The sequence below is a fragment of the Marmota flaviventris genome, chromosome 11 (assembly GCF_047511675.1).
Source record: "Marmota flaviventris isolate mMarFla1 chromosome 11, mMarFla1.hap1, whole genome shotgun sequence".
NCBI classification, from domain to species: domain Eukaryota; kingdom Metazoa; phylum Chordata; class Mammalia; order Rodentia; family Sciuridae; genus Marmota; species Marmota flaviventris.
In genome coordinates this window covers 54829772-54846593 of record NC_092508.1, presented here as the reverse complement: position 1 = coordinate 54846593, position 16822 = coordinate 54829772, and the positions used below count along the sequence as shown (strand labels likewise).

General features: G+C 38.2%; 1 protein-coding gene across 1 annotated transcript in view; it reads right to left on the bottom strand.

The window, feature by feature from the left end:
• Positions 1 to 16822, bottom strand: part of Pde11a (phosphodiesterase 11A) — a 369570-nt gene that overhangs the window by 341628 nt on the left and 11120 nt on the right. The window lies entirely within an intron of this gene.

Sequence of the window (16822 nt, the reverse complement as noted above, 5' to 3'; positions counted from 1 at the left end):
AATTTAGTAGCTTAAAATAAAAACAAATGAAAGTTGGCAGAGCTTTGTTCTTTCTGAAGGCTCTGGAGAAAAGTCCATTTCCTCGCTCTTTCTAGCTGCTATCTGTCACCTACATTTCTTGGTTCATGGTTCAAGTCTCCATCTTCAGTGTGCTTCAAACCAGGGTAGCAGCATCTTTTGGGTTCTCTCTCTAATTCTGACACCCCCGCCACACACACACACACCTCCTTGTTATATGAAACTCTGTGCCCTCATTGGACACATGCAAATATTCCAGGATAATTTCATCATTTCAAGATCCTTAGCTTAATCTTCAATATCCCCCTTACCAAATATGGTAACATTTTTACAGGTTCTACGGATTAGCATGTGGACAGCTAATCTTTGGGCAGCCATTATTCAGCCTACCACACAGGTAAACCAATAGATATTTCCAAATTGTTCATAGCAGCATTATTTATAGTAACAAAAAAACCTAGAAATAACTCAAAAGTCTATCAATAGTAGAAAGGATAAAGTGTGATAGAAGAAGGAACATTTTGCGGCAACAGAAATTATTGCTGAGCATTTCAACAAGAATTAATCTGAAAAACAATGTTAGGGAGAAAAAGAAACAGATGAGTACACAGAATAATTTCATTTTACACAAAGTATAAAATCAGGCAAGGTGAAATTACATATTTCATAGGAAAACATGGATAAGTGACAAAACCATAGGTGGGGAAAAGCAAGAGAATAATCGCACCATACTCAGCATGTCAATCAAAGGGGTGGGGTCAGGAGGGACAGCAGAAAATTTCAGTGATAAAGGCAATGTCTTACATTTTAATCTGGTGTGAATAGAAGGATGTCCATTTTATTGTTATTCTTTATGCTATATATTTTAATCTCCCTCTAGGATATATGATACAGTTTATAATTTTTTAAAAGCAACGTACAATGAAAAGAGTATTAACCTTTAACTGGATAAAAACTAAAATAAACTATCTTCAAAGAAAAAAATGTTTTTTTCAAAAATGAGAGAAGCCAATATTTATTTAAAGTCCACATGACTAATTTTCCAGCTTTCCACAATACTTTGTATGAGGGATGACAAAGGGTCTTAATTCCCAATTTGAAGTACTGTCTGACCAGTTTCACAACTGCCGTTTCTTTTTCTCCATGAAAGATAATATTTCAAGCACTATTCTTCTAGGTGTCACAGGCAGTTAGATGAACCTGCCTGTGATTAAAAGAACTGCCTTAAGCATAAATTTCTGAGAAGACCTGTATTTATTATCTGTCCAAAAGTTTAGGTGATCACACAAAAGTAATTTTCCCACCTAAAGGCTTTTTCATTTTTTTTTTCCAAAAATAATTTAAAGGAACTGTATAAATATTAATGTTCCTTATCTCTGTTTCTACAGAGGTCTAGGTGGTAAGCATTATTTCTTGTGTAAGGAGAGGGGACAATTATTAACATGGCTATTCCCTTAAACAGCCTCAGCTGGCTACACACACACCACATAAAGTTTCTATCAATAATTCTAAAGACACATATAATTAAATAAAATCAGTTCTAGTTAACTATGTTGTCTATATTATAAAAAGTTTAACACAGAACTTTCTATCTATATCTCCAATGTGAAAGTGTAGGTAGCTAATCAAAAATTAATAAAATTGTATGCATATTGGAAGATATTACTGTATGGCTAATCAATTTTATGTGATAAACATTCTATGAGAAACCTTTCGTGACTTTGCTCTTGCATCATACCAATTATTCCAGCACAGCTAGCCTTTAAAATAAGAACTAAATGAACCTTGTGATCAGTTTAACTTGTAAAGGAATTGAGGTAATTATGGAACTTAATGATTCCTCAGATAATAGGAATCATGGCCTACCATGTAACCAGATATCTATGGCAGTGTTTTACGTACACAGAATATTCACAACAGCCATACAAAGTGGGTATTTTTGGCCCCATTATACACATGAGAAACCTGAGGCTAAGGAGGAGCTCCATAACTTGTCTAATGAAGCAATTTACCACTAATTACACCAGGATGCTAACTCATAAGTGCTTGAGTCTAAAGCTTGGCCTCTTCACCATATCATGCTACCTTAGAGTCAGCAATTTGTGTGCAGGGCCTTTACACATATTGATGTTAAATAGCTCAAAACCTACAAAGAGACCTGCTGAATGGTGACAAACAGTAGTTTATGTTCAACCTAATGTACTAAAACAGAGAGAAGTTAGTACTGTTTGTCATTCTTGTTAGCCAGTTCAACACTAGGTCACTTTGTTTTTTCTAGTCTGTGATTAAATGTATTAGCAAAGCTTGACTTCCGCCAAAGGGAAACACAGAAGAAATCAAGTATCCCCCTGAAAGCTTGAAGATCAGGCATATCAAAGATATCAAAGATATTACAAATATCTTTGCCCAAGTGCAGTCCATTTCATAGAAATGATATGATTTTGATAAAATGAAGCTAGAATTGTGATACTTTGTTCCAAAAGCATAGGGGTGTGCGTGCATGTGTGTGCATGTGTGTGCATGTGTGATTTCCTTATGTAATCTCTTAAATTAAACCTATCATAATCATGATATCATATGAAGTTCCTGGGAGGTACAAAAGATACTGCATGTGTTGGGCACAGTGGCACACACCTGTAATCCCAGCAACTAGGGAGGCTAAGGTGGGAGGATTACAAGTTTGAGGCCAGCATGAGCAACTTAGCAAGGGGCCACACAACTTAGCAAAACCCTGTCTCAAAATAAAAAGGACTGAGGAAAAAAGAAAAGAAGGACTGAGATGTGGCTTAGTGCCCCTGGGTTCAATCTCCAGTTCAAAAAAAAAGATAATGCATGTGATGCTAAGAAGTTTGAATTCCCTGTTCCATCTTTGCTACTTTAGCTCCAAAATTCTGGGCCATTTAACTTCTTTTACCACCTTTTACAACAGTCAGGAAAAACTGGGATATATAAGCTCAAGTACTCATAAAGTGCTACTACATAAATATACCACATTCAAAATACAGAACAGGAATTAGACTAGGAGAATTACAAACTCTCTATTTTCCATATCCTGACCCGACAAGGCTCATCAATTTCCTTCCTTTCTTGATTTCCTAAGATGTTAATTCTGATATGTTGCCCTAACCCACTTGGTATTTTTTGATTGCTTTAGTGGGTATCTACCCCCAGCAATCAAAATGATCCAAGGCTAAGGCTTCAATGCATCCAAAATACATTCCCTCTAGCTAAACAACAAAGAGCCATTGGAAGAATGGACCTCTGATTTGGCTTTAGTGCCCTACTGAGTGTTCACTTATAGTTTTGAAAAAGTTTTACAATAAAGAGAATAGAATACATTGCTTGCTTATACATACCAGAGCTTTAGGTTTTCTCTGGGGCAATATGTCCAGCTCTTGCTTTACAATGTATATACACAATTATAAGATCTACAAAGAGCATCTACAAAAATATCTTAACTCTGCTTTGAAAACTCTCCTGCCTCTAACATGTGGTGCAGAACCTCATAATATTTTCATCCAGTTAATTCCCATGAATGTACTCCTTCCCCAGCAGGTGCTCATACAGTATGGACCAGTTGGGATGAAAAAAAAATGAAAGCTTTTCATGTGTAAAGAAACTATGTCACACACTCACTACACAGCTTCTCTAAGAAATTATAGTTTAGCCCTTGTTAAAGTTTCTCACAGCTTTGGTAAAAGGCATTGTGATCCTTGCTCATTGTTTATACACACCAAAACAGTCAGCAGGTCATGATGCTTATGATCACAAAATATGGCTCCCACAATCTGGGATCAAACACTGGCTCTCCATCTTAATAATTGTGTGACCTTGAGGAAATTACTTAACCCATCCATGCCTCAGTTTCTTCAACCATATTGGGTTAATAATAGACTGTGTTCATAAGATTGCTATGAGGAATATATGAGTTGAATACAAGTGCTTAAAATAATACATGGTACATGATAAGCTCCTTATTACTACTACTACAATTATTTTGCCTTCACAGGCATTAATGTATCACCCATTAATTATTGCAAGATGTGTAGTTTCCTAAGGCACCTTGTCTCAAATTATCCATACTTGATGTAATTGTTGGAATCTTTGCATGTAAATAATCAATTACCATTTTCAATGGATATGAATTGATGAAACAGCTTCTGGAAGGCTTTTGAACATATTCATAAACTTCATATTCTGTCAAGGAACTGCCTTCTTATACAGAGAGGAATACTGCCTTGAAGTATGAGCAGAACCCAAATATATTCCTTAATTTCTCCCACAGTAGTAAAAATGTAGACTCAAAACAGACAACCTGGGTTTGTATCCAGGACTCTACCAGATATTAGCTGTATAACTTGAGCAAGTTACTCAATGTATGAGAGACCAGCTTCCTCACATGTAAAATGGGGAAAAGTAATGTTATGAATCTCATAGAACTTTGTGAGAATTAAATGAAACAAGTACATCTTAACACAGTACCTAGCATATAAGATATATTCAATAAATGTTAGCTATCTCTATTAATTTTTCTTTGGTTTGGTTAGTCCAATTGATATGAGTTCTCTGTTTGTTAATAAAAAAATTAGCTGTTGATTTTTTAAAGCCTGTAAAATATAAACATGAAGACTTAGTAGAATTCATTTCTTGTGCCATTATAATGTTAAATTTAGTTCACTCGAGAGGTATTTTGGGGAGATTTTATTATAAATTTTACAATATGGAATAGTCCTGGAGTAAATTATCTAACTTATAGAAATGTAATGTTGAGAAGGTAGTTGACCTCTGTAATATAGTCATCAATGTTTCCTTTCTATTTAGGGTTCTTGATTGAACTTCAGAATGATAATATAGAATTAGAAAGTCAGATGATATCTAGCCGAGGAAGGCCACAGACTGCCTCTTTCAAGTTGGGCCCCCCCGGCTTACATATGGTATGCTTTTGACATAGCCAAGCTAGTCTGTTCATCATGGGTTCCCTTGTAGCTTTCTTCTTCTCAATCAATGAACCCATCCCACTCTTGCTCTTACCAAGTGGTCGATTTATTTATTTTAATGGTTAACTGCTAAGTAACTTGTTCTCTATGGATGGGATCTTGGAGATATTTGGAAATTTTTACAGATGGAAAAGGCAGAAATATTGAGGAGAATTAAGCTGTAATAGAACTATGGGCTATGAGGTTGCTAATTCAGGGAAGAGGTTGTTCACCCACTGCTCCAATATGGAGGGCCTATCTTGTTCTTGTGGACTTATTTATGTTCTTAGATGGCAATGATTATGTAGGAAAACATCCTTTGATTTTTGATTCAGAGGCATAAAGCACAATGATACATAAATCCTGTGATGTAGTAGTTGGCTATATTCTCTATTGCAGTTGATATGAGTTCTTCTCCCAGAAGCAAACTTGAATCCAAGTCATTTCTTTCTTAAAGATATCACCCAATGGCATTACCAAGGAATGTCTTATCACCAGCTATCCCAAAGGTATATGAAGACAACATGTTGCTATACAATGACAGCTTTGTTACAAGTCACCTCATCTACACTTTCAGTCAGAAGGCAGCCCTGGCAGGACATGATGGTGCATCCAGCAACTCAGGAGGCTGAGGCAGGAGGATCGTGAGTTCAAAGCCAGCCTCAGAAACTTAGTGAGGCCCCAAGAAATTTATTGAGACTCTGTCTCAAAATAAAAAAAATAAAAAGGGGGCTGGGTGTGGCTCAGTGGTGGAGAGCTTGCCTAGCACATGTGAGGCACTGGGTTCGATCCTCAGCACCACATAAAAAATAAATAAATAAAAATTTTTTAAAAAGACTAACTTCCTTTAAAATAAAAATAAATAAATAGTGCTAGGGGCATGGCTTAGTGGCTAAACACCCCTGTATTCAATCCCTGGCACAAAAAGAGAAAAAAAAAAAAAAAAAAAAAAGGCAGCCCTGAACCTCTCAAGTAGCATTTGAGAGCAGCTGTTGATAATACTACAAGCAGCTCAGACTTCAGACTCGTCAATACCAAGTATTAACTATCTACAAAGCTACTAATTTAAAACTCTTAGGCAGAATTACTTTGTCAGGCTTCTCTGTTTGTGGAATTTTAGCGCTGGAAGAGTCTTCTAATTCATTTTTTTCTAGCCCTCCCGTGTTATATATGAAGATTCTAAGGTCCACAGAGAGCAAGTAACCTGCCCACATTTCCTTAGGTATTAAGTACAGGACAGCCCACATGTGTGTTCCTCTTGCTCACCAGCCTTCTACTTTTAACAAGTAGTCACAATAGTGAGGTGAAAGATGAAAGTGACTTGGACATAGCTGGGACAGTGGAGGTACAGAAAAAAATGGAAGATTTTAAAGAGCAAATCTGTTGAAAGAGCAAATCAAAAGAACTTACTGATAAGTCTTATGTGGTCGATGAATAAAAGGAAAGAACCAAAGATAATGCTCTGGTTTCTGGCAACTGAGGATGAGGAAGAAAAGATGGAGCAGGAGATTGTTGTGGAGTGGGTGGTGAAAGTTCTCTCCGTGTTTCAGAGATAACAATCTGTTTGACAGAAGGCGTAACATATGTGGGAAGAGAAACAACTTATCTCCCTTCTCTGAATTCCATGAGGAGAGATTTCCCGCAATCTCAGGCCTTTGGACCCGCTCCTTGCTTCTCCCCTGGGAAATAGGTGAGTTGCTTGATTAGGGGGCTTAGGAAAACTGCACAAGCCCAGCCCCTTCTTCCCTTTCTCTTCAGAAGTCAGGCTGTCCACAAGAAGCAGGCTTTCTGCTCTGTTCTACAATACTGTAACTTTTCAAAGGTATGGGCTACTTATGTGGGGAGAACTGTGGGCTCCAGCTTTGTCTATACCTGGGAAAGTAGACTTATCTAATTCTGGAATCAAATATTATAAATGTCTGTAAATATGAGCCCACACTCCAGTAGCTGCTTCATAAGTGGTATAAGTGCTTCAAAAGTGGTATTCTGGTGTCACATACATATTCTACTATGGTTTGAATCAGTTTCTCAAAAATTCTTACGTTGAAAACTTAATCCCAAAATCATATGTTAATGGTACTTGGAGGTGGGGCCTATGGGAGATAATTAGGATTAGTTTAAGTCATGAGGGTGGGACCCTTATGATGGCATTAGTGGCTTTATAAATAAGAAGAGGAAGACAGACCTGAGTTAGCATACTTGCTCTATCTCATCATATGATACCCTCCACCATACTATGATGGGGCAAGATACCTCACCAGATACCCCCACCATGCTCTTGGACTTCCTAGCCTATGAAACTTGGAGCTAATGTATTATTTATAAATAATAAATAATAAATCTGTATTATTTATAAACTACCTAGTTTCAAGTATTTTGTGATAGCAACAAAAAATAGACTAAGGCACATTACTCTTCTTAGTTCTCAATTCAGTTGTATCAGGAAGGGAAAAGAGAAGTTATACATTAGCTCCTCCCAAAGCCCAAGAGTTGGGAAGAAACACAGAATCTTAACTGACCCTATGGCCTTGTGGCCTCAGGAAAAGGCCTAAACTTCTCCACACTTGCTTCCTAATCTATAACAGGGGAAGAATAACACTCACTTCACCTTTCTTTCCATCTGATTAGAAAGATCAGATGAGATAATTCTACACAACTGCAAGACACAAAGCAATATTCAAATATAGGAAGCATTACTTTTAGTTTCAAATTCTTTAGCCAGTGCTAAAGAATTTATAGATGGAATTTCTACAAAGAGGATAGAAATAGTATTTCTTTTGTAACACTAATAATTATATTACTATTTTACTTTATTTTTATTTTATTCAAGTTTTCCTATTTCAAATGTTAAAAAACTGACCTATTTTTAAATTTTGCACATTTATAGAAAAAAATTTGAGAATTAAAAGTGCCTTCATAATGAACAGATTCCTTTATCAAGGAAGAAAACAAATACCTCCCATAAAGCTGGAGTGACAAAAAGTAAATACACTTCCACACACAGCCCAGGGATTGCATTCTGGTAGAAATAATGAAAAAAGATATAGATGTTAAGGTTGAAAGTATTTTTCAGTCAAGAGAAAATGTCAGCTTTAAGAAACAGCTACCCAGCTTCTAAAGTTTGGCTGGCTTTCCTTTTGATGGATTGTCACAGAAGGGCACCAGCAAGTTCTTTGGCTAAATTTTAAAAATGAATAAGCAAGTTTCTGAACTTTAAAACATTGATGAAGAAAAAATATAATAATAGATGTGATTAAATCCCACATGCTTCCTGGTGGATTCAGGAAGATGGAAAATATTTCTTTTTGTGTACAAAAAGGAAAAAATAAATAAAAGCCCCTGCAGGGGACATTCACCATCAGGAACTTTAGGTTACCAGAGACAAGACCTCAAACAATCAATGAGCCTGAGAAATGCTGGCATGGTAGCTTCTATGTTGCTGTTGCTAAGAGTTCCTGGTGGGCACCAGGCTAAGAGATACACTAAAGAAAGAATATTTATCATTGTTCTCATTTTAATAAAAGCCCGGATGTTGTATACAAGTGTTTAAATACCAATTTCCCTGTCACTTGTTCTACTTAGAATGTTCTTGAGGGGCAAGGTCCTTTTTATATTACAAGGCATTGACCCACAGGAAATAAATTACAATCAAGGGCCACATGGGTAACAGTTTAAAATGTAATTAAACTCTGTGTATTTAAAGAAGAAAAACAAATATTTCATGTATCTGATTTTAAAATTGAAAAGAATACAATCATAGGCCACATGGCAGTGAAAACGAAACCTAGTTGTTTTCTGAGGGAGGCCTATGAGATTTCAAATTTTAATTTTAAAATTAAAAACTAGAAATGAAATCTTACTTTCATGAAATATTGGTTTTATATTAAAGTCAGTCAGGGCAAGAAGAGGATGAGGAAAAGAGAAAAGGGAATGAGGGGAAAGAGAGGAAAGATGAAGGATAGGAGGGGAGGAAGAACAGGAAAGGGAGAGGAGCCAGGGGGAATGGAGGAGGGAGGGGAAGCCATTACCCAAATGGAACAGATGTGAGATGTCAGCAAAGGAGAAAGGGAAAGCACCAGACAAAGAAACAGAGGGAAGAGAGGCACTGCCGGAAGACAAAGGAAAAGGGGAGAACTCTGGATCATGCCAGGCAAATGTCTTGTGGAGGCTCTGTTGTTATGGAGGCCCTAGGTTTGGAACATCATCTATTGTGATAGGTGTCTTTGGATACACTATTTAGCTGTTTAACAAAACTGGTGACTGGTGATTTTAGAAGAACTGCATACTTCTTACAGGTAATATAGATATTCTAAAAAAAATACTATAAGACCAAAAGAAAATCTGATAATCTTGGAGGATGCTTCCCAGAAACAAGCACAGCCTAAAGAAACATAAATACCTTTGGAAAATGGGGGTGGTGGCAGTAGCAGAGCATCTGCTATCATCAAAGGCTAGATTCTGGGCTCTGTGTGTGCATGAACCCGCCTTAAGTTTCCACCCCACATAGGAGAGCTCCCAGCATGACCTTTAACACTCCCTAGCGAATCATTCTGCCTTGCCTAAAAGATAGCACCACTGTCATTTAAATAAACATGAAAAAACAGAATCTGCCTCCTTTGTTCCAAAGCCGCTGTTAACTACATTACTATTTTCCCAAATCCCCAGCCCAGTTATATGAGAGTCTAGCTGATGCCTCCCTCTCCTGCTCTCATTCTCCCTGAGAATTCCCCTTGTCTTCTGGTAAAAGATGAATTGCTTGGTTCCCTGTGCCTGCGTCTCTCCAACATTCACAGACTAGAAAATGATCCATACATGATTCCATATCCACACACCCCTATTTAAGAGAAAATGAAAAGACCCTTGGCCTGTAAGAGGCCTAGCTCAGGATTACTAGCTAAATCCCTAGTCCTACCCTCATCTTGGAACTTAGTACAGCACTGGTACTTAAGCTACTTGCCCTGGAACCAAATTCTCAATTACATTCCTTTCCCATATATATTTATATCACATGTATTTATTTTTTAGTTTATTTGGTACTAGAGATTGAACCTAGGAGTGCTTTTCCATTAAGCTATGTCCTCAGTCCTTTTTACTTTTTATTTTGAGACAGGATCTCATTAAGTTGCTGAGGGTCTCACTAAATTGCTAAGGATGGTCTCCTGAGACACTAGGATTATAAATGTGTGCCATTGTACCCACCTAATACAACAAATTTACCGAATACTAAATTACCATGTGCTAGGCGCGATGCCACACACAGAGTGCCTAAAGCCAAGAAAGCTATATACCCTTAGGAGCTCACTGTTCAATGGAAAGACAGGTGAGACAAAATTAAATGACCAAAAGTAGAATAAATAGGAGTTGTATGGGTAAAGTACTGTGGGAGTAAGTAGAAAAAAAAAATGAGCTTCTATTCTTATTATTCATTCTTACAATTAAAGTCATAGTGTAGGCTCCATCCCAGGTTACCTTTTTGAACCTATATCCAATGCAGTTAGACAGGGTCCCATGCTAAATAGGGCCCCCCACCTTGAAGTTTAATGCTTTATAGTCATTGTTTTGAAATGCATAATAATTTTATTTTTGATTTTATGCTTTGAACATTAAGTTTGATGGGGAATGCCTCAAGGGTTCATATATAGCTCAGCCTCCTAATAGGTTCTCAGCCTCTGGCACCCCACACCGACCCCAGGACCCTTTCTCATTCTACTCAGGACTGCAATAGGGTCAGGTTGACAGAGAGGCCTGAATTCTACTGTTGCCTTCCAACCCCAGCTGGAGTCTGGGTCTGGTATGGGAAGGATCAGGAGCCCTTCTGTGTTTTAGACAAGGGTCAAGCCCTGGTTGTCCCTACCCCTGGCTGGCAGCACTCTGGCATGTTCAGTATTAGATACTATAAGGGCTCTTTCCCATCCTGTTCCAGGTAACACGCTCATTTTGGCACAGAGGCTGTGATACTTTTGGGACTGTCCATCTATCATGTGTTGGGGGACTGACCTGAGGGTAATATCTGGGAGAAGAAGAGCTTGACTTCCTTGTCCCATTTTTCCTGGATGCCACAAATTATGTGTCCAGGTCTGATCCCAACCCTTGACCTTGTAACCTCAGACATTTAAGCTTAAAGGTAACAATCTCCTTACCAAATTTCCTGCTTTCAAGTCCCAGTCTCCATTGCATTCTCAACAATGTGGGAAAAAGGTAAGAATCTTTTCCCTGTACCTTTCCAATCCCTCTCCTAAATCCTCACTGGTTTCTCTCTCAAATCTTATTGTAGGTAAAAACCATGAGGACCTGCTGGAGAGGCCATTTTACCACTGAAGCCCCTAGCCTTTGAGCAGAATGCAGTGACTGCATGGGACTAGGACATGGTGAAACCACACTGCAGTTAGGTATGAACACATGCCTGTGCTTCAGATCTAGAAAGACAAAACAAAATCTGAGCAGGAAATATGTGTCATTTCCGACTTGGCCCATAGAAACCTCGCATTTCTTTTGCTCATCTCTGTCTCTCCCACCCCGTCATTTGCTGATTGGACTTAAATGTTGGGGACAGCCCTAGAAGCACACTCTTGAAGGTGCAGAGGCTCAGGGAAAAAAGCTATCCTAGAGGAGAGCTCCGCATTTATCAGGAAGCCTGCACTAAGCTCAGAGGAGGGGATGACAATCTCCTTAAGAGATTTGGACTAGTGTCCATAAAAGCGACGATAGTTTCCTTAACTATTGACTAAAACATATTTTGAAATTTGGGGAAAATATATAAAGAAAAATTAAAGCCCACTTCTCTGAGATTGCCTCTCGTGAAGTCTTGGCATACCACATTCCAGCCTTTCACCATGGACTACTCTCATCACTGTTTACTGAGTCCTCACAAAGCGGCAAACAGCATGCTAAGCTTTTTTCACTTTGTCCTAACAACAATGTTTTAAGATAGGAATTGTTATCCACATTTTGGGATTGCAGAACAAATAACTGAAGAGGTAAAATATGAGGCAGCTCTTAGACAGTAGTGCTGAGAACCAAATGCAGTGTGTCTGATTCCAAAACTCCTGCCCTTAACCACTTCCCTCAAGCTTTTGTCATTATTGCTAAGAAAACTGAGATTCCACTGTCTTCTAATATGCTTGCTTAATAGCATTTTGTAAAAAAAAAAAATTCCTTTGATTAAATATCCCATTTTATGATGAATAATAATCTATTTACCAACCCTTTAATTGGATGTTTAGGTTGATAATTTTATGCTATTATAAATAACACTACAATGAATATTCATAGAGACAAATCTTTGTACACATACCCATGAAAATCTCCTTGGGATGACATGGATGTTATGTTAGAAGCTATATATATTCTTAAGGCAATACATGATTGTTGACAAATTGTCTTACATCAAAGTCATGGGGGAGCAGTTTGCCCCCAGGGGACAATTGAAAATGTCTATAGACTTTTTAATTGTAAGGAGTGAGCAAGAATTTAACAGGTAGAGACCAAAGATGCTATTAAACACTCAGCAATGCACAGGTCATCCATTCACTCACTAAAGTTATAAAATTATCTGTCCAGAATATCAATAGTGCCAATGCTGAGAACCTCTTGATAATTTGGGGCATTGATTTGGCCAGATTAAGAGATACCTAGACATTTGGTAAAGTATTATGGGGCGGGGGGTGGGGGTGGGGGGTGGGGGAGAACATTTCCAGAAAAGGATAGCTTGCATATTTGAGTGGATTGGGTGGGGGTGATCTGCCCTCAGTGTGAGTGCCACTCAATTGGCCTAGGACCAGAGTGAACGAAAACAGAAAAAAGTTCATGTGTCTGTCTGCTTATCTATCTATCTATCTATCTGTCTACCTAGTTACCTATGGAAACTGGGATATGTTCTTCCTTTCCTGTCCTTGGACATCAAAACTCCAGTCTCCTCTTTAGCCATTGGACTCCAGGTTCTACTGTGGCCTCTGGGTTCTTAGACCTTAATCTTAGACTGATATTATACCATCAGCTTCCCTTGTTCTGAAACCCTGGGATTTGGACTGAGCCACACTATTAGCATCCCAGAGTCTATGTCTTGCACACAGCCTGTCATGGAACACTTCAGCCTTCATTGTTGCATAAACCAGTTCCCCTTTCATTCATCTATCTATCTATCTATCTATCTATCTATCTATCTATTATAATTTAGATATGAGGTATTCCTCCAAAAGTACATGTGGGAGACAATGCAAGAAAATTTAGAAGTGAAATGATGGGGTTTTGAGAGCCTAAACCTAATCCACTTGAATGGATCAACTAGGTGATAACTATAGGCAGGTAGGGTGTGGCTGGAGGAGGTGGGGTGCTGGGGGCATGCTTTTGGGATATATATTTTGTACCTGAGGAGCTGAGTTAAATCTCTTTCTGCTTTCTGATTGTCAGGTCCTGAGCTGCTTTCCTCGGCCATACCCTTCTACTATGAATCAGAGTTGGCTATTTGTGAACTGAGATCTCTGAAATAATGAGCCCCAAATAAGCTTCTCCTCTTCTAAAATTGTTCTTGTCAAGCCTTTTGGTCAAAGCAATGAAAAAGCAGACTAAAACACTATTGATACTGCTGGTTATCAGTGAGGAGTCCTGCTTCCTCTCATGTTGAAGTCTGAACATTAGAGAAGCACACACTGAGGCAAGCACATAAAGCAGGGTTTATTTTAAAACGGCTAATATAGACTTCTCCAGGCAGGGAGAAGGGGGCCAAAGCTGGTATCCCAGTATCCCAAGAAGCAAGGTGTTCTGCCCTTTTTGTGTGTCCTAGGTTTCCTTTGTTCTCCTGCCCTCTTCCACTTATCTTTCTCCTTCCTGCATTTGTGACTAGGCATTTGACTAGGCCTAGGGTGGGATGGCCAAAAGGTGGGAAACAGGTGGGCTAAAGCAGGAAGGGCAGGCTGGAGCAGCCAAGGACACATTAATTAACAATCTTATAGATTCCTGTAGGGAGGGGCAATTCCTGGGACAGGTTAATTTAGCTTTGGGTTGAAGCAGGGGAAAGTTCTTAATAAGGGTGGAGGAAGGGCTTTGAAGGAATTAACATTTCAATCCTTCAGGGGACAGTCTCCAACTTCCCAGACTCACTCAAAATTGGCCTCCTTGATCTGACCTGACTCAATTTACCTATCTATGCTGACTGCCTGTCTAATTCTGGCTTCACTATTTCTCTATCCTGTTGGTTCTGTCTCTCTGCAGAACCCTAATACACACTCTAACCTACACAATGGCCATAACAGTGGATGTAGTCTTGAGACAAAATAAAGACTCTTTCACTTATTCTAACATGATTTATCAGGTTAAATATGATTTATTAGTTTCTAGATACTGTGGTAGCTGCTAAGTTAGCATTCAAGGAAGAGGGTCAGGTCAACAATGAAGAGTAAAGAGAGGAAGTAGGTTGGAAGTAAATTTAAGTTTCCCTCACTAATGAGAAAGCATATCTACTTCAGAATATACCTCCATATTTCCCCATATAATTTAGCATTGAATTATTTCCATATGGGGCTGGGGTTGGAGCTCAGTGATAGAGCACTTGCCTAGCCTGTGTGAGGCACTGGGTTTGATCCTCAGCACCCCATAAAAATAAATAAATAAAGGTATAAAAAATTATTTCCATATAACTCTACATGAAATTATACAGCCTCACAAGGTTACTACAATAAATTATTGACAATGCTATATTCCTACATACATGAATGCTTGATTCTGTTTCTTTAGAGACTGTTTCTAAGAAATAAAATTGGATCTTCCTCCAACAGAGACCCAAGATCTTAAATATGAAACATTCTTACGGTGATAGTGACTCCTCTTTTCCCAACTGACTTTTTTGTTCTCTAATTTAACATAGCAGAACCTCAATTTGGCAATTTCAAGGTGTAAAATGTTTTCCTGCCTTTTGTATTTTAAATGAGTAGGCACTACCTGACTGCCAGTTCCTTGCTGTCTATCCACAGTAGGCATAAGTAAAAAGGAGGGACCAAATAAGAAGCTGTTCCTCTTATTTCTCCATTTAAAAAAGGGATTGCAAAGGAGAGGGGAGAGATGCCTCAGCTCCCAGCTGTGCTGTCAGCCTCCTCTCCAGAGATCTGTGCCCCCTCCCTGCAGGGTTAACTCAGCCTGGTACAGTCACTGCCAAGAGCTGCTCTCTTCCTTGCTTTTCTGCAGGATAATCTCAGGGTTAGGATCAAAAGGAGATGTGGCTGTACTAGGCTTTCAAAGCCAGTGCTCAGAGGAAAGGAAGTGAGAGAAGAATCTGATCCTAGTCTCACATACCTAGAGACAAAAAAAAAAGAGAAAAGGAAGTAGCCAGTCCTAGTACCTGCACAGCATACACACCCTCCCACTTAGCAGTCCTCTAGAAATAGGAGGAGGCCAACATGGAAACATCAGTACTTTGTGAACTGGCCACTAAAGAGGGGGGTTTATAGCTTCACCTTTCCAGAGAAACTTATGCAGAAAAGAATAAAAAATCTAGAAAGATTTCCTTAGCAACTCTGGGATAATCTTTCCCACAATGTCCCAAGCCTGTAGTTCTTAATTCCATTACAGATGTTATTAAACTTTAAATATGTAATCATGCACATTAAGTTGCCAAATACCCATAAAAACCGTTAGCTCATTAAACTGTGCACAAGCATTTAAGTGAAAAAGGAATACCATCTAATTTTTTTTTTAATTGAAAAAGTAAAGGTGAAAACATTCTGGTAATGCAATAGAATAGTACAGACAGTAAAAATGCAAGAATAACAGTTCATAGTCTTAAAAGTAACAAACAAAAAGCATCAAGTCTATCTTTGATTTAATGAATGGTCAACACATTTAAAGTAAAACTGTGAACTGAGATCTCTGGAATAATGAGCCCCAAATAAGCTGGATTCCACCCAGCCTAACAAATTATTGGATGTTGGTTATAAGAACTGAAACTCAGATTTCATCTATCCTTTAATGTTAGCTGCCAGAATTTATTTAGTTTATAAGTGCTTGATCCACATACTACCATTTTAAAAACTCCTTAAGATGTCAATAATAATACTGCAAATGACCATTCTGAGCATTTTATATGGGGATTTATAGCATAGAAACACAACATATACTTTTAGAATTACATATAATTCTAGAAAAATAATCATATTGGGCTGGGGATGTGGCTCAAGCAGTAGCACGCTCACCTGGCATGCACGGGGCGCTGGGTTCGATCCTCAGCACCATGTAAAAATAAAATAAAGATGTTGTGTCCACCAAAAACTAAAAAATAAATATTTAAAAAAAATCTCTCTTTAAAAAAATAAAAATAAACATATTGATCAATTATAAAAAAGAATTCAACTTACTTTTGCTTGTCAAATGCAAACTGTGTATTATGACCAATAAATTCTCACGGTCTAATGTTTCATTTAAAGCATCTGATTACTTAATATTTTTAAATAATCATTACCTGTGTATAAGGCATCATGTGTGTTTGGTGCTGTATTAAAATATACTCAGGATTTGTTTTATCCAGATACAGAAATGATTTTCATGAAGGAAGAAATTTTTATTAATGTACCCCAGAAACAAGAGGCACATCATGCACAAATGGCCACCTGGGGAAGGACCAGGGTCAGTCAGTTAGCAAAAAGGCACAGGGCAGAGCCTGGCCCAAAGCCTGCACTGGAATTCTTGAGGGAAGGAATGGACGAGGCAGGGAAAGTATACTGAGTAACTTAAGATTTGTTAGTCTGAATAATTTCAGTGGGCTCTAGGTCATAGGGCTGGTCTTCCTTTCTCTGATACCTGGCCCTGGAATGATTTAGGGCAGGGAGAATATTGGTATG